Source organism: Sarcophilus harrisii, chromosome 5 (genome assembly GCF_902635505.1).
Source record: "Sarcophilus harrisii chromosome 5, mSarHar1.11, whole genome shotgun sequence".
In the NCBI taxonomy this organism is placed as follows: domain Eukaryota; kingdom Metazoa; phylum Chordata; class Mammalia; order Dasyuromorphia; family Dasyuridae; genus Sarcophilus; species Sarcophilus harrisii.
In genome coordinates this window covers 18,443,117-18,466,221 of record NC_045430.1, presented here as the reverse complement: position 1 = coordinate 18,466,221, position 23,105 = coordinate 18,443,117, and the positions used below count along the sequence as shown (strand labels likewise).

Below are 23,105 nucleotides of genomic sequence, written 5' to 3'. Positions count from 1 at the left end.
TTTGGACTCATGAAGATGACCCCAAGTCAGGTACCCAAAAACAACAGCAACAACCATAAACTTTAACCAAATGAATGCCTGTTACTTGGGGAATGGCTGAACAAACTGGATATATAAATGTAAAGGGATAGAATTGCCCTATAAAAAAGAATGGATACGGAATAGTCAAGAGGAACTTGGGAAGACGTGTATGAACAGATGCAGAGTAACACAAGCAGAATCAGGAGAATAATTTACATAGTGATCATAATACCATAAAGGAAAATAACATGTTTTAGAAGTCAGATCACTGCATTGACCAATGATAACTTCAGAGGCCTAAGAAAAGAGTTTATTTTTCTTATTTTAGCAGAAATAGTGAATTAACTGAGTGTAATAAGTCAAATTTTCCCAATAAGTCAATATATTTTTTAAAAATTCTATTTCTTTGTTAGGAGGGAAGACTCTATTTACCAATTGAATATAAATTCCTTGAGGATAGGAACTCTTTAAACTTTGTCTTTGTCTTTGTACCCCAAAAGCTTGGTGCTCAGAGAGGTGCTATGGTAGTAATAAAAATCTGACAATTAACAAGTAGATGATTGGAGTTTATTGGGATCAGCTAAAATTGGGAGATTTTTTTTCAGAGAAATGAGTACCAAAATGTAGGTGAGTATAATAATGATGATGATGATAACAGCTAGCATTTATATAGTTTTGCAATGCACTTTACAAATATCGTTTCATTTTATTCTCTTAATAACCGTGGGAAGTAGGCACTAATATTATTTCCATTTTATAAATGAAGATGACAGAGATTAAATGCCCAGGGTCACATATCTGGTAAATGTCTGAGATCCAAACTGAACTTAGGTCTTCTTGACTCTAAATCTAATACCCTTTCCATGGTGCTCCCTAGCTGATTCATAGCATTTATTATATTCAGAGTTAGGAGCTAGGGGTGACCTACTTAGGACTCTACATATAATATTCTATCTACTATAGCAGAGGCCCAATTCTTAAAAGGCAACATTTATGAGACCCACAAGTGACATGAACCTTTTGGATCTGAGAAAATCAGTTCTGTCAATTTGGCAAATTTGCACATAATAATTGATTTTCCTTTTCTTCAGATTTGCCTCTTTCTTGATACAATTAAAACAACTTTGTGCCTTAAGTTAAACTATGTCAACATCTAGAACATAAAGACACAAAGGCAATAGGAGGGCAGGTAAAGCTGTTTGTGGGTAGAAATTTGCTCTTTCTGTACTATAATGCTTTATAAATGATTAATGATTAATTGATTGACATGGGTACTTAAATATGATAACAATGCAATTAAAAACCATATAGACTTCAATGTAAATGGAAAAATGATGTAAGTCAGGGATTTTTTTACCTGGGATCTATGAACTTGTATTTGTCCTTTTTTAAATTTAGATACATGTATTTTGCTAGAATTGATTTTCTTTGTAATTCTATATATTTTATTTTATGTATTTAGAAGCATTATTCTGAGAAGGAATTCATTGACTTCACTATATGATCAAAGAGGTCCATGACCCCAAAAGAGATTTAGAAACATTCTTCTTGACTTAGGGTATGTCTCAAGAGAAGACCTGGAAGAGGGATTGGGCTAACATGATAAAAAGAGAGACTAAATAACTACATTTGGAAATGGCATCCCTGGAATTTTAGGAAAATAAGGTGGTAGAAGAGGCCAATTGAAGGCAAAAGATGAAAATGTGAATCCTGACTGACAAGTCACATGACCTATACAAACAAATAATCTCATGACTCTTAAAGTCAAAAGAAGTGAAGTCATGATCACCACAATAAGCAATGAAGGATCAACTTTGGCATTGGGTGGTTCTAGATAGGAAGGGCAGCATCTAAGCATGGTGGGAGGAGTGCTTAGATATGAGGGTGGAAGATGAGGAAGAAAGGAATCAGACATGAGATGGGAATGCATGGATCAAAGCAATGAGGGGAATGGGATGATGGAGGAAGTTAGAGGAGGGATCAGTACTCACAAGTAAATGAGAATGCTCTAAGATAAAGAAAAATTGAGACAAGATTGGGCAGTGGAAGAGAAATGGATTGGTGGTCCCTTAATAACCTCGAGCAAATCACTTACTGTCCCATTTCCTTGTCCATAAAAATGGACTGATAGCAATTCATCAGATGAACTATAAAAGTTCCAGTTCTAAGAATCTACAAATAAGTATCTTAAATGGTTTTGGGATGAAAAGATTATTGTAATTGTAATTACGAATCTACTTAATGCTACTCTAACCTTGTAGCTCCCCTTAGAATTACTCTTAACTGCCCTTCTGTTGACTGCACGATTAGGCCACACACACACTGTGCCTCTCATCCCTCAGGTTTTCCCACATGCCTTGAATTGCATTCCTTGCTCTAGAGAGTTTTTAACCCTTACATCTCCCCCTCTTTTTTTAAATAAGACCAAGTGTTTTCATGTTGACGAATGAGAAGCTCTTCCATAAGCACCTCATTATCTACTTTTAATGGCTTGCAGCTTGCACCTCTTAAAGTGACCCCAATCACTTGATAAATGAGGTGATGATGTTCCAGGATGTCTTTTGGTGTTTCCTTATCATAGGAAGCCATTTGGCTACCTACTGCCTCCCACTTTTTAAAATCCATTTCCAATCCTGCTTGCTTTACTATTCTATAAGCTTCTTTCATAGCCCCTCCTAGTCTGGGACCCTCACAATAATTTGTCCCATTTCCTAAGTTTCTACTCACTAGAACAGAGTTCTGTCTCTCTTCCCACCTGTAGGCCTGCTACACGGTAAGGTCCTAGCCAAAATTGTCCCTGTTTGGGCTCCACGTGTAGCGTCCCTTAACTCTACCATAACAACCTTGTAGCTCTCCTTAGAGCTGCCCGTTGACAATGGCACGGCTAGGCCACACTTACCCGTCTTTGGGCAGCAACCTGGATAACATAGGCCACCAGGAGGTAGAAGCGAAGTGAAAGAGAGCTTTATTCTTAGGTAGCACATCTTTATACCCCGCTGAGGATCAGGGGAAGGGAAGGTCCTCTAGGAACCTGGCATAATGGGATTGGCCCGAGAAGAGGGAGAGAGGTGTGATAGGCTTTGAGAGCACTAAGGAGGGAGACCTAAGGTCAGACAGTGTCTCTTGGGGCTATGCCCCACCTCACATAGAACTTGCCTGCACCTCTGTACCTCTCATCCCTCAAGTTCTCCCACATGCCTTGAACTGTATTCCTTGCTCCTAGAGGCTTTTTAACCCTTACATGTAATGAATTCAGTGTCATGCATTTCTGTAGAAACAAAAAGACTCCACCAATCAGCAAGCATTTAGTAATTCCTCTTATGAGATAAGCACTGAAGGTTACACAAAGACAAAGAATGAAACAATCCATTCTCATATGCAGTTAAATACCAAGTAGAGAGAGGGAAAGAAGACAATTTTGTTGGGAACTCTTTGAGCTGTTCTGAAGGGAGGAAAAGAAAGAAAGAGAAAGTTAGAGGGGGTCATAGATAAACAAAAAGAAAGGGAAGAAGAGAAATTTGTGCTGAGTAAAGAACATTAACCTGGATCTTGGTGGATCTGATGAATCTGACATCTATCTCTGATTTTATTGCGATGTTACCAGTTTATCTCAAACAAATCTTTCCCTCTTTCTGTGTCCCAGTTTCCCCATCCATAAAAATGAAGGTGTTTGTCTATAGGCTCTCTGAAGTCTTTTTGTTTTAAACAACTAGGAGACTCTAGATGGGAAAAATGAATACATTATGCAAATTTTTCTTTGTCCACAGTGAAACAAGAAAGTCAAGTCACACATATATTCACTGCTTACATTTCCAGTGTTTGCAAAATTTCTCTTATATGCTAGGCCTTTCATTTTAATTCAGAGAATGTGTGGTACTGTACACAGGGGTAAACTTAAAAGTCAGGAATTCTTAACCTGGAGTCTACGAACCACATATGGGTAGATTTTCAGGGGAAGTGTCTGTAGACTCAGATGGAAAAAAATGATATCTTTATTTTCATTAATCTCTCACTGAAATTTAACATTTCTTTTAATTTAAAAGTATGATTCTGAGAAGAGGCCTGCAGGCTTCATCCAACTCCATGGACAAGGCCTCTGATCCAAAAAAAGGTTAAATGCTTCAGCTTGAAATTAAGAGTTGACTGAAGATTTTTTTTTTTAAATTTTGAAGTCAAATACATTTGAGCTTGATGGGCATGGCAAGAGTTTTCAGATTAATTTAATGTTTAAAAAAGCAGTATTTCCCATATTCAAAATGACAGTAGGAATTTTCCCAGAATTCTTTAAATGTGTCAGTTAGAAGTTGTTCTAAGAATGAATATCTGAAGCCAAGGAGGATGTTTTTCTCTTGGAAATTTATGAGCACATGAAATTACTAGGGACTAAAGGGAGAGTGTGTATAACTTTCAGTTAAAATGTTTGGATAAAGTGATAATTAATGAGTAAGGGGAGAAAAAGAACCGTTCTATGTAAAGAGCAGATGACTATTAAAAATTTAGACCATTTAACTAGCTGACAAGCAAGGGCAGAGTTGGTTCTCTGTAAAAAAGAACCCAACATGAATTTGAAATTCTTCCAGTTGGTTATTCAGTGTTAGGGAAGGCACTCTTGCAAAGGTTAGAAGTCTTAAAAGTAAAAAATATCTATTGTCCTCCATAAGTACAAAATATATAGTAGGCATGCTCATATGCTGAAGCAAAATTGAGTTTTTTAAATTTATGATTTTCTGTATTTCCAGTATAACGTAAATTATATTTAACTGATTCTAGTCAATAGTCAGGAAAAAGAAATGTCCACTTGAACTTGTCAGATACAATACAATTTTGTAAAAATATCCCTAAAAATAAATTTTTTGGTTCTGTTCATGGGGGAAGAAGTGTTTTTAGATAATATGGAAAAGAGAAATATTTTAGGTAATATGGGAAAGAGAGAACTAGACATGGGTCCAGGAAAGACTGAATTCAAATCCTGTCTCTGCTATGGCCACTAGTCTTCCAGTCTCAGTTTCTCCATCTATAAAATTGTAGAAAAGGGAGATAGTACTATTATTACTGTCTCCCAGGGCTTCTGAGTGAATCAAATGAGATAATATTTGTAAAGCATTTTTCAAATCTTCAAGTGATTAAAAATGGTAATTATTCTTGTTCTTCATAGTGAGAATTGGAAGAAAGTATAGAAGTCCAATAAATTTGTGAAATATTTACTAATGTAATATAGTGACTTCCTCAAGATTAAATAGAACTAGGATTTGAACTCAGATACTTATAAGTATAGTACTTTTCTTGCAGTCTTATATCTGCATTGAGTTTGTCATCTGACATCATTGAGTATGTTATAGATTGGAGCATTTGAGATTGAAATGGACCTTAAGGATCATGGGATTATACAATTATAGTTGGAGGAGACAAAAGAGATCAGCTACTCCAGTGACTCCTCAGACAACTGAGGCCCTGAGATATGGTGACTTTCCCAAAGTCACAAAGGTAGTCTAGATAACAGAAATGCTATTTGATTCCAGACTCATGGCTCTCTACCCTTTCGTTCCGTTTTGTTCATATAAGTCTGAGGAGTAAGGTTATCACCAAGCCTATATAAGTTATCATTTAGAAATCTCTATCTTGCTAAAAAGTCTAATTCAAGAGAAATCAAATGATCAATTGTAAGAATCCTTTACATTTCAATCACAGTTTACAGTTTACAAAGTCCTATCACAGTCCTCCATATCTCACTAGCTTCTTACAACCCCATCAAGGTTAATAGAGCACAGATACTTACTTTACAGATAAAGAAATTAAAACACAAAATCGATTAGCTTAGTTTGACTAATTAGAGGCAGAACTAAGGACTTGAATCAAGGTCTTCTCTCCACTCCACTTCCCCCCCCCCCCATTATTGAAAATGGACAATATTTCTAGGGATTTTATTTAGGTGAAAAATTCTCTAAAATTCCAGATCTTAAAAATCAGGTTCAGATAACATAATGAATTGGAATATTTAGGTTAAGTTTTTCCCTCTAATCCCCACACAACTAAGTCTGACCAATTTAGAGAATTGAGGCAAATAAGACAGGGATGAGTTTTAGCTTTTGCTTAAGCTAGACCATATGACTCACAATTCTCAATGGCTAAGACTCCACTATGCCAATCGTGGGAGATTGCTTGCATTTTTATTTCAGCTGAACATGGCACTTTGGTTCCCCCACTAAAGTGAGAACATCTCAGAATTCTAGAGTGCAAAGGATTTTAGGGGCAATCTATTATCCTCCTCTACCAGATGGAATAAGTCCAGGAGTGCACAAATACTTCCTGGCTACAAGATGTAAGGAATACTGATCCACTTCCCTGACATTATCCTGACAATGGGAATCTAATGAAATAAATATGCTAACTACATTTTTTTTTCCTACTGGTGGTAGGTCTTACAGATGTTCACAATTTTCACTGTGCCTCTTATTTAAGCAGCCTCTGGGATAAGGAGAAAAACTACACACACACACACACACACACACAATCATAATAATTTACAATTTGTCTCCAGGGATAAGGGCTTGCAAGGGTCACGTACTGAATGAAGGTGACAGGTTGTTCCAATGAGTCTTACCTTAAGCAGGGAGACGCTGGACAGCAGCCCTTCTGCCCTAGCTGGCTCCTGTCTCCCCTTCTCCTTTGAAGCCAGTAAGTTCAACACTTTGTGCCTGAAACTCAGCAGTAATAGAGCCAAGATAATTATTGGTCTGAATCATCTCTGGGGTGGATTTTTTTTAAAAGCCTCTTTCAAAATACAATAAATAATTACTTCATTGCAATTAAGCAATGACAGTATGCTTGAAAAACTATACTCTAACTGGCTGAACAGACAATACTACCTTTCTAATCATCTCCCTGGAAAACACACATGTACCTTGAGAAAGGAATTAAGTCCCTTCTTCGCCAGGTTAATTACAAGGAGCTTCTAGTACTTTGAACATAAGGGTTCTTAAATAACACTGGTTACTATAGAATGATAGAAAATGGGGTCAGTGGATCTGAGTTCAAATCTTGACTCTGCTATTCCCTAATAATAAATAATTTAAATTCTTGGGACTAGTTTCTTTATCTGAGAAATCAGGTTTAGATTAAATGACATGTAAAGTTTCTTGCAGCACTAGATCTATCTATGTTCCTGGAATCTGGATGGGGGTTTCTTTACTGGGCAGGTCACTGGTTCTTCTGGTTAGGGCACTGGTGCTAGATGATTCAGAAACTCTTATGTATTTAACAACAGTATCATCTTTATGCAAATGACTCTCTAATCGACATATCTAGCTCCCATCTCTTTCCCAAGCTCTAGGCTTGTATCTCCAGTTGATTGTTGATCGTCTCTACTTGAATTTCTTTTTTTTTTTTTAAGTTTTTTTTATTTTCAAAACATGTGCATAAATAATTTTCAACATTCACTCTTGCAAAATCTTGTGCTCCAAATTTTTTTCTCCCTTCTTTCCCCTTCCCCCCTCTCTTAGACAGCATCTATTTGAATTTCTGTTTTAGGAAGCTGACTGACTGTTGTTTTCAATTCAGGTTTTTGAGTGGCAAGGACTAATGACTAATGTGCCTCTTAAAATAAAATCCCACCTTCTACCAGAAGCTTTTCTGAGCCCTTTTAATGCCACTGTCTTCCCTCTGTTGATTACCTCCAGTTTATCCTTATATAAACTATTTATATATAATTGTGTATCTGTGTTTCTCTCTTTAGCTGTGAGTTCTTCAAGAGTGGGGACTGATAAAAATTCACTTTTTGACAAAAACTTTTGGGAAAACTAGGAAAAAACTATGGCAGGAAAAACTAATATTTAATAAAATAAGATGAAAATAGGTACATGATTTAGATATAAAGAGTGATATCATAAATAAATTAGGAGAGCAGGGAATGTTTTACTTGTCAGATCTATGGAAAAGGAAAGAATTTATGACCAAACAAAAGAGAGAGTGCATTATGAAATGTAAAATGGATAATTTCGATTTTGTTAATTTTTTGTATAAACAAAGTCAATGCAATGAAGATTAGAAGGAAAGCAGAAAGCTGGGAAAATTTATTTTATAGCAAATATCTCTGACAAAGGCCACATTTCTCAAATATATAGAGAATTGAGTGAAATTTATGAGAATTCAAGGATTCTTTGATTGATAAATGATCAAGGAGTATGAACAAGAAATGAAGTCAAAACTATCTATAGCCGGATGAAAAAATTAGTTAAGCCACTATTGATTAGAGAAATGCAAATTAAAACAACTTTGAGGTACCATATCATACCTATAAGATTAGCTTATTTGACAGAAAATGAAAATGGCAAATGTTGGAAGAGATATAGAATAATTGGAACCCTAATGTATCAGGGTTGGTGGAACTGTGAACTAATGCAACCATTCTGTAGAACAATTTGGAACTATGGCCAAAGGGCAATAAAACCGTGCATACTGTTTGTGCCCATCTTTATTATTTTATTTTTTATATTTATTTGTATATTTATATAAATATTGCATTTATTATATATAATAAAATGTACAACATCTTTATTAGGTCTGTATCCCAAAGAGATCCTCACAAAAGGGAAAAGGACCTATTTGTACAAAAACAGTTATAGCAACTCTTTTTGTGGTGGCAAAGAATTGGAAATTGAGGGGATGCTCATCAACTGGGGAATGACTGAAGTTGTGGTATGTGATTATTGATGAGATACTATTGTACTATAAGAAATGATGAGTAGGATGTTATCAGAACAACCTGGAAAGGCTTACATGAACTGATGCAAAGTGAAATGAGCAGAACTAAGGGAACATTATACACAGTAACAGCAGTATTGTAAAAATGATCAACCATGAATGACTTGGCTGTTCTCAGCTGTATATAATCCAAGACAATTCTAAGGGACTTATGATAAAAAAAAACCCAACCTATTCCATTTCCAGAAAAGGAATCACTGGAGTCTTAATGCAGATTGAAGCACATTTTGGTTTGTGTCTTCTTTACAATATAACTAATATAGAAATATATTTTCCATGATTAGATTTATATAACCCTTATCAAATTTCTTACCATCTCAGGGAATGGGGAAGGGAAGGCTGGAGCTCAAGTTTTAAAAGATTAATATTAAAAATTTTTTATATGCAATTAGGAAAAATAAAATATTTATTAAGAAAGCTTAAAAAACAGAGACTGTATTTTTCCTTTCTTTGTATCTCTATGTATTAGCATAGTGCCTGGCACATAGTAAGTCCTTAATAAAAGCTTGTGGACTGACACACAAGCAGAGAGTATAAAAAGTGGGTTTACTCAGATTGTAAGGGCACATATCATTGTCAAACACAGAGCAAGATATTTGATACAAGGATTTTATTTTCTGTTTTCAGTAGGAGAGGGGAAGAGAAAATAAATTTTAAAAAATCGAAAGTGAAAAAATAAAATAAACAAATATAATAAAATAAAACAAAAAGGCAAGAATATGAGTTGATAAGGGCCTCCTTCTGCCCTCTGTTCAGTGTTTTTCATATGCCAGTGAAGATGCCAGGGGTCATGACCTCAGAGCAAAGTCTTCCACTGTGCATACACAAAGATCCTTTTGTGCTCTATCTGCCTACATCTCAGGCCTACTGTCCAGCAACATTCCCTAGTTCCCATGTGACTTGAAACACTGTCGGTATCACAAGACCTGTTTTCAAGATTCTTACCAATGTCCCACCACAAAAGGCCTACTAGGCCTTTTGAAATCAGAATGTTCAAAATAGGCTTATTATCTTTTTCCCTAAACCCCCTATTTTTTCCTAATTTTCCTGTGTCTACTCAGAGAAATTATTATTAATAACCAATGATTTGGGGAGATCCAGAGTTCCTCCCTTTTTCTATAGCCCTCATTTTAAGATCCAATCTCTGGAAGTATGTTACTGAGATTGGATTAATTTTTTTAAACAGTCTTCTTCAGAGCCCAGCCCATTGTGCCCTACTCAGGTTTGGGTGGGAATAAACTCTTTGAATAGCTTGTCTAAGACTGGGGGTAACTTAGAAGTAAATGACATAAACAAAGTTCATTAGAATAGATTTGGCTACTCAGTGTAGTATCTCATTCTTTCATTAATAGTTAATCAATTAGAGCTGATTGCCACCCTTAAGAACATCCCTCTTTGAAGGACATATAAGCTGTGAACCTGCCACTATGATTGTCTTTGGTATTCGAGAGAGCTACTGACTTTTTATTAAAAAATGTTAGTTTTATTAATAAAATGATTAATTACACAGAATATCTCTAGAACGTTTTGTCACATATTGAGGATACCCTCATGATTATAATCACCCCATCTTCAAATTTTGATTGTCTCTTTCTCCCCCATACATAATCAATTGCCTGTTCTTATGGATTTCATCTCTGGCACATTTCTCATCTGCCTTATCTTTACCTACTTCACAATCTCATTTGTCCAGGCACTAATTATCTTACTTTCATATCTTGGACCAATGTAACAGTCTCTCTGCCTCAGATCCTTCCTCACTCCCATCTATTCTTCACACAACAGATGTTCCCAAAACCCATCTCACTAAGTCAGATCTCTTTCCTGAGAAGCTTCAATGACTCCCCATTGTCTTGGGGCTAAAAACAGGAACTCCTTTGTCTGGCATTTAAAACACTTTACAACTGTTTCTAGCCCTCCTTTCCAGGCAGATTTTCTATCACTCTCTTTGCACATATTATATTCCTTCTAGTAGAATGGAAATTTCTTGAGGGCAGAAACTAGGTTATTTTTGTCTTTATATCTCTAATGTCCAGAATAATATCTAGTACATAGTTGGTGCTTAACCAGTGCTTATGGATCATTTGATTGATCACCTACAAAAATACATTTTAAACATCATCTGGACTTTGGAATGGAATTAGCTTTGAAACATGAAATATGACATCTTAGATCTTATTTGAAAGGGATGCGAGCACAGGTGCTATTATAATTTATTTATTTATAAGGAACAACACCTCTCTAGAATTTTTTATAAGGACTTCCTAAAGTAACATTCCTTGGGGATGAGTACTGTAGGTTTGTCAATTATTGTGTAACTTCCTCACTCAGTATTTCTTTAATTCTATTTGAGATAGGAGATTATTTGATGTTATTGTGTGTCTTCATTAAAACATTTTGACTCAGCATGATAAGCAGAGGACACTTAGTTTTGTTAATTTCATTCAGTTCAAGCCAATCAATATTTATCATATACATACTATGTAACAGGATTTAAAGGGAAAATAGGCAAAAATAGAATTTATACCAGCCTACTTCCAAGAGATGACCAAGAACTCTAAGAACAGAGGTATAATTAATCTCAATCAACATGTATTTAGTTGCTAGATGTTCTGCTGTGATGATAATTAATTTATAAACAAACATTTACTAAATGATTTATTATGGGAAAACACTGAGTAAGGTGCCTCTCAGTTTTCTCCTATGTAAAATGTTAGTTAATAAAGCATCTACCTACCAGTGTTGTGAGGATCAAATGAGATAACATTTTTGGCAAGTCTTGAAATACTATATAAATGCTAGCTATTAATAAATTGATCAATTCATAAGAATCACAGAATTGGTAATTCGGAAAAGATGTCAGGACTCTTCTAATCTAGCCCATATATTAAAGTAATCCTCTTTAAGAAGAAATTAGGCAAATTATGGACAAAGTTTTAGATTAATTGGGAGGGAAATTTAACAGCAGGAAAAGTTTTCACCTAAGGAAAAGCAGATTAGGAAAAACATTTGGTGATTAATCTTTGCTAATATAAGATAGAAAGTAAGATTAATGATTTCATGCAATAATGGTTGACAATGAATTAGTCCCAGTGGCACACAGGCACATCCTTAATTAAAACATCAAAACAATGTAAACACAATGACAATTATGAAATTTTAAAAGATGCTGTAAATAAACAAGGTAGGTAGGTCTCTATCACACTAGTCCTGAGAACAGGAAGATTTCCCTTTGTGGAAGGTAGCTGTTTGTCATGATGTGTTGATGTGGAAGAGCATTGGTTTGGATTTTGGTGACAAATTTGAGTCCTACCTCTGATTCTAACTTGCTTTATGATCTCAGACATTTAAAGTCACTTAAAATCATTGAGCTTCAGGTTCCTTACACTTAAATGGGAAAAATAATAATATTTGCATTTCATATCTTATTAAGTTGTTGTGAGGAATTTTCTTTGTAGTCCTAAAGTAGTATTGAAATATGGACTATTATTATTAGCTAATGGACCCAATCTCAATCAGTACTGGTCAACAAGGAAATTTTAACCTGCTTTGTTTCTCAGACCTGGGCTTATAGAGGGCTTATAGAGAGCTTGGGCACTTACTTCATTCTGGTCCATCACTAATCATCTTGCTCCTGGACTTTGATAACTGGAAGAGAGAATGCGACTGATGATACTATACTATTGCTAATGCTGCTGCTTCTGCTGCTATTACTACTACCACTGCTGCTGAATGCTGCTGCAACTGCTGACTACTTCTGCTGCTCACTATTACTACTATTGACTACTGCCTTCTGCTATTACTACTACTTCTGACTGCTGCTGTTTGCTGCTACCTACTACTACTACTATGACTATTAATATTGCTGCTGCTGTTCCTACTCTTACAATTGCTAGCTGCTGCTGACTACTTCTGATTACTACTGCTATCACTACTGCTGCTGACTGCTGTTGATTGCTGCTCATTACTATTGCTACTGTTACAACTGCTGTTACTGCTGCTGCTGCTGCTGCTGCTTTTACTGTTACTATTATTACTGCTGTTGACTGTTGACTGTTGCTGCTGCTGGTGCTCCTGCTCCTATTATTACTATGATTATTGCTACTTGTTACTGCTACTGCTGCTGCTGCTGACAGCAGCTACTACTACCACTCCTATTACTGTTACTCCTACTGATGCTATTATTATGACTGCTGTTAACTGCTGCTGTTGACCTCTCCTGTTACTATTGTTACTGCTGCTGGTGCTGCTGCTGACTTGTACTGCTATTGAGTATTACAAGTGCTGTTGGCCGCTGCTACTCAGTTTCTTTCAAGCATCTTTCATTTGGGAGGTGACAAGAACTTTTCTTTAGTGCAGTGGGAATCTGGGAGGTTAGCATTTAGAATCATAGGAGCTGAGTTCAAATTGTAGCTGTTTTAAGCTCTGCTTAAGTGAGGTTGGGTACTTTACTTAAATTTCCTCTGCTTCTATTTTTTTTTTTTTTTGTAAATAAAGATACTGGATTCCAGGACCCATAAGGTCCTTTTCAGATCAACATTCATTACCAGCAAGTGGTCATTCAGTTTCTTCTTGACAGGATTGGCTTCAGAATCAAGTGTGCAAGGTTCAGATCCTGTCTTCTATACTTCTTAAGTGTGTAACTTTGGACAAGTAAGGAAGGGTTCCCTCCCTGATTTTTTGTTTCTGCCTATGTAAAATAGGCTCTGATTTCTGACCAGTAGCCTAGACTCTATTAATCACTGAGGAAGACTTGCTTCATGTGAGATGCCAAAGAAACAGCAGATCACCTTTCCCTCTTTGCCTCTGCTCCAAGACAGACTATACCCTCCCTTTGGACCTGCCCAGCCTCAGAAACAAATGCTTCTTCCACAAGGAAGCACTTCTCTCCCTCCTGTTTCCATTCATTGCAACTTCCTTCTTCCTTGTGAGGGAGGGACTCATAAAATTTCCATTTGGTGAACATCTGGGCTGTCTTCTAGTAACTCAAGGGGTGTCCCAAATTTATTAAGAGGTCATCAACACAAAATTAATTGGTTTTTATATTTTAAAAAACTTGATTTATCAAAATAAATGTCCCATGGAAGGTAAACGAAGCGACCCTCATTTTGTCTACAAGACTCCAAATAAGATTTATGAGATATGACTCCTAAGATGAGAGAATGTATTGTACTTCTGTTGTTGTTTCTTCTTTGACATCAGGGAAATGATGCTATAATTTGGAAATGAACTGTATTGAAGTGAGAGAGAAATGTGTAAAGTTACCTGCATCTCTTTCCCCTCCAGAGTCACCTGGGTCCAGTGGCTATACAGATATAGATCAGGCCTGCTGGAGATGGCAGGGAGAGACTAAAGGCTGTTTGCTCCAACCACTTCCTTTTATAGATGAAAAATGGAGGCTCAGAGAGGATATCTTGGCTTAAGTCATACAAGTAGCATACAAGAGCAATTGGCTCTGGAATTGACTCCACTGAGTCAATCTTCACCTTCAATTTAGTGCCCCTTCTGTTGATAGAATGGGCTAAGGCAAGAGTTTGTACCCTGCTGTCGGTGACCATGAGTATTTTAATTAACTGTGTTTCTACATAGTCAATATCCTTTATAATCTGATGTACTTTATTTTATATATTCAAAAACATTTAAGAAGCAGTCTGTAGGCTTTACCAAACTGTACATGGGGTATTTGGCACAAGAAAAAAATAAAAACCCTTGGCAGGAACTATGTAGCATAAAGAGGATTGGATACAAAGTTAGAGGCCTTCAGTTCTGATTTCAGTTCTGCCTTTTATTGCTTGTGTGATTGCCTGGGGAATCATTTTCATTTCTTTATGCCTCAGTTTCCTCTTCTGTAAAATGAGGGATTTGTACTAAATGGCTTCTAAGGTCCCTTCTGGTCCTAAGTCCATGATCCTATTTAGAAAAATACTTTATGTGAATGCAAAAATTGAACAGGGTGGTTTGAATCACATGAATTAGTAGGAATGAGTGGCAGCCTTAATGCAACAAGTAGGCACTATGGAAGGGAAGGGAGGGCACTTCCTTAGTAGACTTGGTAAAACCAAGTATTTGATGGGTATTCATAGAAATATTCATCTAATTGTAGACTAATGCCATCACCATGGCAACTATTGATTTTTTAACTGGTAACCACTTAGCTGACAACTATTTTTATTTTTAAGGTGAAAAATGACTAAGGTAATCCTCAGATGTGATAAGGTAGAAACGAAAACTTGTTTTCATGGATGTAGGTATCATACCTGCATATAATTTCCATCTTATTTTCATTCCTGATTTGAATCCTGCAGGCAGGTTTCTCCACCCAGAGATGATGCATGCAAAGAGAGAAAGTGGAGTGAGTGATGAATATTCATGGGTATCCACCCTATCCTGCCAGCTGTTGAGTTGGGTATCATCCTACCAATCGAGATTAGTATAGTTGTAAGAGGCAGCATTTCTCTTGACCATCTCGGTATAAAACCTCATAGGCCCTCACATCTGGGTACCAGGCTTTTGTTTTTCATATAAACACATCCTTTTCAGAATCCCTTTGATAGATGAGGATACATATTACCTTTCTGCCTGGCAGAACAAATTTGTACATGTCCTCTTATACTGGTTCTGGTAAAAGTATTTCCTTGAATTGACATGTTTCCTTAGCCCTGAAGTTAGAGCAATCTAATATGAGGCTGTCTTTGTTCTTTGAAACCTCAAATTTGGCTAACACATTGCTACTTACGAGCTATATAGTCAGAGACAATTTATTTATATGATCCTTAGTTTCCTCATTTATAAATGGAGGGTGTTGATGCAAGTTATTTCCAAGATTCCTTAGAGTGACTTAGAGTAGGCTACAGAATTTCTGAGTTTTGAAGGAACTAAATCTAATCTGAACTTGAACAGAAACCTGATTATATATCCTTGACAAATGGTCATTTTAATAATAATAGCTAACATGTATATAACATCTTAAGATTTTTCCCTTTTTAAAATTCAATAGTATTTTATTTTTCCAATTACATGTAAAGATAACTTTTGACATTCATTTTTGTAAGATTTTGAGTTCAAATTTTTTTTCTCCCTTCCTCCAATACTTCCCCCCTCCCTAAGAAGACAAATAATTTGGTATAAGTTATACACATACAATCATTTTAAATATATTTCCATATTAGTCATGTTGTGAAAGAAAAACCAAAACAAAAGGGAAAAACCACAAGAAGAAGCAAACAAAAAAGTGAAAGTAGCATGCTTTGATCTGAATTCAGACTTCATAGTTCTTTCTCTAGATTCAGGTGGCATTATTTATTAGAATTGCCTTGTATCATCCCTCTGCTGAGAGGAGCTAAGTCTGTCATAGTTGATCATTACATAATTTTATTGTTACTGCGTTCAATGTTCTCTTAGTTTTGCTCACTTCACTTAGTTTCAGTTCATGTAAGTCTTTCCAGACTTTTCTGTAATCAGTCTGCTCATTCTTTCTTATAGAACAATAATATTCTATTACATTCATATACCATAACTTATTTGGTCATTCCACAACTGATGGGCATCCACTCAATTTCCAATTTCTTGCCATCACAAAAAGGGTAGCTGCTAACATCTTTGCTTACGTGTGTCTTTCCCCCTCTTTTATAATCTCTTCGGGATACAGATCCAGTAGAGACACTGCTGAATCAAAGGTACCTTAAGATTTTCAAAGTTACATCTCTATTTTGTTCGATCCTTTCAAGAACCCTGTGTGGTGGGTGCTATTGTTATCTCCATTTTACAAATGAGGAAACTGAGGTAGAAAGAGGTAAAGTGACTTGCCGAGCATCATGTAGCTATTACTGAGGTGGGATTTGAACTTGGCTCTTCCAGATTACCAAGCATGATACCTCCATTAATAGGCAACTTAGTATATTTTAAGGCAGATTGTTCCTACTATGTATGGCTCTAATCATTAGAAAGCTTTCTTTGAATGGAACTGAAATCTACCTCTTTGCAACTTTCACTCCATTACTCAGTTATACTTAGGTGAAACAAATATCATCCTTCTTCTATGTGACCTTTCAAATCCAAGAAGAGATCTATTATATGATGGAAGGTTAGTGAAATTAAGATTCTTCAGCCTTGAAAAGACTAAACTAAGAGATAACCTAAGAAAAATAAGAAAATAAATCCACTTCAACATGTAGGAAAGAAACAAGTACTTATTAAGAGTCCTCTTCACAAAAACTCTAGGAAAACTTGTTATAATTCCCATTTTACAACTGAGGAGACCAAGACAGACATAAGTAAAGTGATTTATTCAGGGTCCCTCAGCTAGTAAGTATCTGCAGTCACGTATGAACGCACATCTTCTTGATTCCAGGCCCACTAAGCCATCCATCTGCCTTTATAGATTTTAACGTCAAGGAAAAGGAAGAATTTTTTTTTGAAGAACCCATCTCTATGTTTAGGAATACTTGACTTGAATCAGAGAAATCTAATGAGTCCTCTTCATTGTATATGTTAGGGAGGGAAAGAGAGAGGAAGGAAAAGATTGAGGGAGCTTTTCAATGTCTTTCCTATACTTTAGGAGCACTTAGAATTGAACACAATATTCCAGACTTTAGATCAGATCTTTTAGATCCTTTAGGTGAGGGTTTTTCAACCTGGAGACTGTGGGATAGGTTTTGAGGGCACATGGAAAAACCACATCTTTGTCTTCATTCATCTAGTGTTTCCTTTGTAATCTTATGGATTATGCTTTATATATTTAAAGGCATTATTCTGAGAAGGCTTCTATAAAATTTACTAGATTGACAAAAGGGGAGCCAGGATATATAAAAAGGCAAACAATCCTAACAAAAGGTACTTGTGTTGTGATTTCACTAACTCCAGAAACCATGGATAATTGAAATCAACGTTATTACTAAAAATTTACCTAAAGAAAAATAAAATGGATAAAGAATGGTTTATTTTATAGATTATGGCACAGTATGATGGGTGATCCATTGAATTAGTCCATAGGTTTGTTCATCTCACACTATAGAGAATTGATGAGCCAAGCCCAGTAGTAAATAGGATGAAGATAAGGGGGTGGGCTATAAGGGAGAAATTACATAGTACTTTCAAATATCCTACCAGCTATATGTGAAAGAGGGATTAGAGTTGTTTTCTTTGGCCCCAGAACCAGGAACAATGATTAGAAATTACAAAACAAAACAAATTTTGGTTTAATGTCAGGGAAAAAACCCACCTTCTTAATCAATCAATCAACAAATATTTGTTAAGTTCCTACTATATGCCAGGTACTGTGCCAGGTGCCATAGGCATCAGTTTCTTGTTTTCTTTTGTCTTTCATTTTGGATGAGGACCAATGACTTCAGGAGGATGATGTCTTGACTTGCAAGTGCATTGGATTTAAGTGAGGCAGAACTGTGCTACATCAACAGCCACGTTCTTTCCTCCAGGGCCATCTGGGTCCAGTGGGGGTCAAAATGACTAGCAATGACATAGGTTGCAGGGGGGACCCTGGCCTTATTATGCTCGGGTTTTGCCCAGGTGTCAGTGTAAAGAGTGAAACAATCCTTACTCTCAAGGAGCTTGACAATGAAAGCTCTTCCAAAGTGCAATGAATTTCCTAGGGAGGTAGGGGCTCCGCCACACGGGAGGTCTTCAAGTGTGTGTGATCACCACAGATTAGGGAATTCTTGTCCCAGGTTCCTTTTAATTCTAGGATTCTGAGTTGGAACTTGTCATTATAAAAACCAAAGTGTCACCTTTGTGGACAACTCTATGCCATGGTAGCCCTTTTCTCTTTAGAACTTTTGTATATTTACACTAAGATTCTTGGACCGTTTTTTGTAATTTTCTTTCTAAAAATAAATTTATTAATCTTTATTACATATTTATCAATAATCAAGACACATGAACATTTCAATTTACAAATAAGAATAGAAATGTTTAAAATCTTAAAAAAGTAACAGAAAAGAGGCTTGGATATGAGCCAGTGAAGTTCTATTAGGAATTTTCCTGGAAATTACATCTTTTTTATTCTTTTAGGCTCATGAGTATTCCTGGAAAGAACCATTAATTTGTGACATTAATTTAGAATTCAGCCTTTCAAGAAACTTCAGAAGGCTCTTGGCCAACTTCTAAAGCCTCCATTTTAGCTTGTGGTATCCTTTGTAGGCTATTTCAAGTTTGTGTTGGGCTAAAAGGCCTTCGAGGTTCTCAAAGACTGTTTTGTCTCATCACCAGCAAGATAATGTCACAAACAGTGACTCTCAGTCCTCTGAGAAATGCTGTGAAGCTATAAGAAAAGAGCCAGACCCAAGACTCATCCAACCTTCAGGGTTAAGAATGAGTCTCTTGTGTGGTTCACAAATCAAGAGTTTCTGAAACTGGGATGAGGGGAGCAGTGATAACATGGGTGCATGTGAAGGTTTCTGTTTTATTTCTGGAAATAAACTGGCCTTGATTGGGTTGATCTACTAATGCCAAAGTGGAATGACATAAGATACTTGTAATCCCTCTAACAGTTAACAAGAGATCTATTTAGCCATAGCCAGGGAAGGATGTTCAGAGCAGGGAAGAAGAGATGTTTATCCAGTTCTTAAGCTGGGCTTCCCAGTCTTGCTGCTAATCTATGGTCCAAACAAAGCAGTTGGGAGAGCTTCCTAGTCCCTCCTGTCCTGACCCTTTTATACTCCACTTAACAGGAAGCTATAACAATAATTTTAACCTCAGTCCCTGGAGACAATCAATTCTCAAGAACACTTTCAATACTTTTGGAAGAAAAATGTATCCAACTTTCAAGTAGCTACTCAACAGTTCTGAAGGACCTTTAGAGGGAATCATTCCTTACAATTCAGTTCAGTTCAACCAGAATTCATATTAAATATCTAGCTAAGTGACATGATGGACAAAACATTGGCTATGGAGTCAGGTAGGGTTGAATTTAAATCCAACTTCAGACACTTACTAATTTTGTGATCCTGAAGTCAATTAACTCTTCCCAGACTCAGTTTCTTCATCTGCAAGATAGAGATAGATACCTTCTTTATCCTTCAGAGTTATTGTAAGATTCAAATTTCATTCTCCCTCCCTTCTCCTTCCCTTTTTCTCTTTCTTTTCCTTTCTCTTTCTTTCTCATCTCTCTGATTCTATATGATACATATCTATATTTATTCATATATATGCATATATATTATGTGTTTAATGCTTTACAAATCTTAAAGCATTCTATAAATGTTAGTATTATATGAGGTAAAACATAGGCCCTTACCTCATGGAACTTACAATATGGTAAAGGAGAGAAGACAAAAATATCAGTAGCCACTGGGGACATCATTCCCTTCTGTTCTTCAAAGATGATGACTTCATTTGTAAGGGTGATCTCCTCCCTCACAGACCCCTCTATGATCCTACAGATGGCCCTAAAGCATGACCATAGTCAGAAAACGCATTACACGGTAAATCAACCTGATGATTATACAATTCTAGTACCAGAGTAGAAAGGAACCACAGTATATGAATATTATGGAATATTATTGTTCTGTAAGAAATGACCAACAGGATGATTTCAGAAAGGCCTGGAGAGACTTACACGAACTGATGCTGAGTGAAATGAGCAGGACCAGGAGATCATTATATACTTCAACAACAATACTATATGATGACCAGTTCTGATGGATCAGGCCATCCTCAGCAACGAGATCAACCAAATCATTTCCAGTGGAGCAGTAATGAACTGAACCAGCTACGCCCAGAGAAAGAACTCTGGGAGATGACTAAAAACCATTACATTGAATTCCCAATCCCTATATTTATGCCCACCTGCATTTTTGATTTCCTTCACAAGCTAATTGTACAATAATTCAGAGTCTGATTCTTTTTGTATAGCAAAATAACGTTTTGGTCATGTATACTTATTGTGTATCTAATTTATATTTTAATGTATTTAACATCTACTGGTCATCCTGCCATCTGGGGGAGGGGGTGGGGGATAAGAGGTGAAAAATTGGAACAAGAGGTATGGCAATTGTTAATGCTGTAAAGTTACCCATACATATAACCTGTAAATAAAAGGTTATTAAATTAAAAAAAAAAAAGAAAGGAACCACAGGAATCAAGTCCAATCTCATAATTTTACAGATGAGGAAACTGAGGCACATCATAGGATTTTAGATCAGGAGCTCAGAGAGGCCTTCCAACCCAGCCCCTTCATTTTATAGATCAGCAACTGAAGACCTAGAATGAAAATGACTTTCCTAGGTTTTCACAGTTTCAGAGGAAAGATTTGAACTCAGTTTTTCTGATCCCAGAACCAGTGTTACAGGCTGATTCTTGGACAACAGACATATAATTGAACACTAGGCTCATATTCAGTATCTTTTCATTTCCTAGAACTTGCCGTTATGGTTTGTGTTCCAATGGCAGATCAAAGTTTCAAGGTCACGGCCATGTCATGGTGCAACCTTAGGGGAAGACTGTAATTAAGGCTAACATACAGAATTATGTGATAAGAGAATGCATTTCATTTGATACTCACAACAATCCTGTGGAGTAAGTACAGGTTGAAGAAATAGAGTACTAAGAAGTAAGTTGACTTGCCCAAAGTCACACAAACAAGTTGAATGGAAAGACTTCAATAAGTTGTCAGTTGTCAGAATACAAGTCTCCAGCAAGTCACCATTCTGCTTCATTAGGCTTTGAAGGAAAGATGCAAAAAGGGAGAATTCTGAAGTGAAGTTGCTCATCAGTTATTGTGTGTGCAAATCTTTCTACCGAATGACAAATTTATGTGTGATTTTGATTTCTAAGTTCAGTTCATGCTTAACTGCAAAAAGGAGATAATAGTATCTACTTTCCAGGGTTGTTGGCAGGATCAAATGAGATAATATTTGTAAAATTGTTTAGCATGATGTCTGATCATAGTAGTTGTGATATAAATAATAGCTATCATCACTATCCTATGTATTATTATCAATAATTAATGTAACAATAAAATAGAATATAATATATAATGTAAATCTGTATAATTTACACAAAATATGATAGAAAATAATACTGTAATAATGTAATTAATAATAATAATGTAACATTATTGTGGCTCCAAATTACACTCTCCTCTTTACCCCGTACTTATTCATTTATTTCCAGGTAAAATCAAGGAGAGCAATGGAAAAGTGGACAATGCAGGTATTGCCACCTATAGGTGGAAATTTTATTACAATGGTTTTTAATTTGCTTATAGGACAACATAAAATGTACAGAGAAATCTTATTACAATAAATAAATCATCATTCTTAACTTTGCTATCCTAATTTTTAATTAAAAATTACTTTTTGAACTTAGCAAATATAAAAAAAATTTATATATGAAGATTTTAAAAAGGATTATTTGCAAAAACTTTTTTTTTTTTTTTTTAGTATATAATCATTTCAAAATGTTACTTTCCAAGCTATCTTGTTTTTCTATTTCCTTATGAACATCCTTTTACTTTCCTCTTTGTTTAAAAAATGCTGCAATGACTTTTTTTGGGGGAAACCCTATCATTAACTCCTTTCTTTTCAGCTTTTCCCCCAAAATAATTTCAAATTATATAATAAGCATAAACCAAATTCCCACATTTTCCCTAACCAAAAATGTGTTTGATTCTGAACTGTGAGTCCATTACAGGGCTGTTTTCCATGCTACCTTTTAGAAGAGACCTTTCCTGACCCCTCCTCCCCCCCCATTAGAATCCTTCAGAAGTAGAAATGGGCTCTCTTGTTGAATCCTGCTTTGCGCCGGATGGGACCCCACAAAATAATAATTACGCTCTCATGTTCTAGACGAGGGAATTAAGTCCCAGAGGTGAAGAATAAAGGGTTAATAAAGGATGCAAAATATTGTACTAATAGGCTCTCATTTGCTCCTCACAGCTGGGTGGGGGAGGGACAGAGAGCTGCGGGTAGTATCTCCTTTTTGTATATAAAGGACCTGGGGCAGACGTAACCCCGGTGACTTATACAGAGAGGTGAGGCTGGATTTGAACTTGGGTCTTCGAAGCCATCTAGAAACTTCTGGAGTCAAAGTGGGATTTGGATGGAAGTGCTTTATTCTGTTAACAGTTATTAAGCGCCTCCTGTATGCTGGGCACTGACACATATCCTGGGAGAGCAAAATGAGGTCAAGACGCTGCTTGGGACTCCGGGCAACTGTATCAGCAGGAACCCGCAGGGGGTGGTTCGCGCTTGCGCAGTGCCCTTCGGAGCGGCTCGCCTCCTCCCGCCCGCTCTCGGGAGCGCGCACGCAGCCTGGCGACGTCGCTCTGCTGCGCGCGCACGCGCTCTCGGGGCCGCGGCCGCAGCGGC

The 23,105-nt window shown here is 36.4% G+C and overlaps 1 protein-coding gene and 1 long non-coding RNA gene across 6 annotated transcripts in view; both read right to left on the bottom strand.

Annotated features, from left to right (window-relative positions):
- BPIFC (BPI fold containing family C) overlaps nt 1-15,594 on the bottom strand; it is a 46,818-nt gene extending 31,224 nt beyond the window's left edge. The window contains exons 1-2 of one of the 4 annotated variants that reach the window (XM_031938101.1): nt 15,039-15,594; nt 6,623-6,716 (exon numbers count right to left, since the gene is read on the bottom strand). The gene's annotated coding sequence lies outside the window, so the exon portion shown is untranslated. Of the gene's footprint in view, nt 1-6,622; nt 7,063-12,383; nt 12,760-15,038 lie in introns of those variants that run through there. The other 3 variants (XM_031938099.1, XM_031938100.1, XM_003771114.3) reach the window with 3 other exon arrangements.
- Nucleotides 15,595-16,597: 1,003 nt separating this feature from the next.
- LOC116419409 lies at nt 16,598-21,741 on the bottom strand. 2 transcript variants are annotated; one of them, XR_004229721.1, is made up of 4 exons: nt 21,299-21,741; nt 20,033-20,183; nt 19,730-19,781; nt 16,598-16,916 (listed from the first exon to the last, which is right to left on the bottom strand). It is a non-coding gene; the product is annotated as an uncharacterized LOC116419409 (long non-coding RNA). The 2 variants fall into 2 exon arrangements; XR_004229720.1 differs by having other exon boundaries at nt 20,047-20,183.
- Between the last annotated feature and the right edge of the window lie 1,364 nt (nt 21,742-23,105).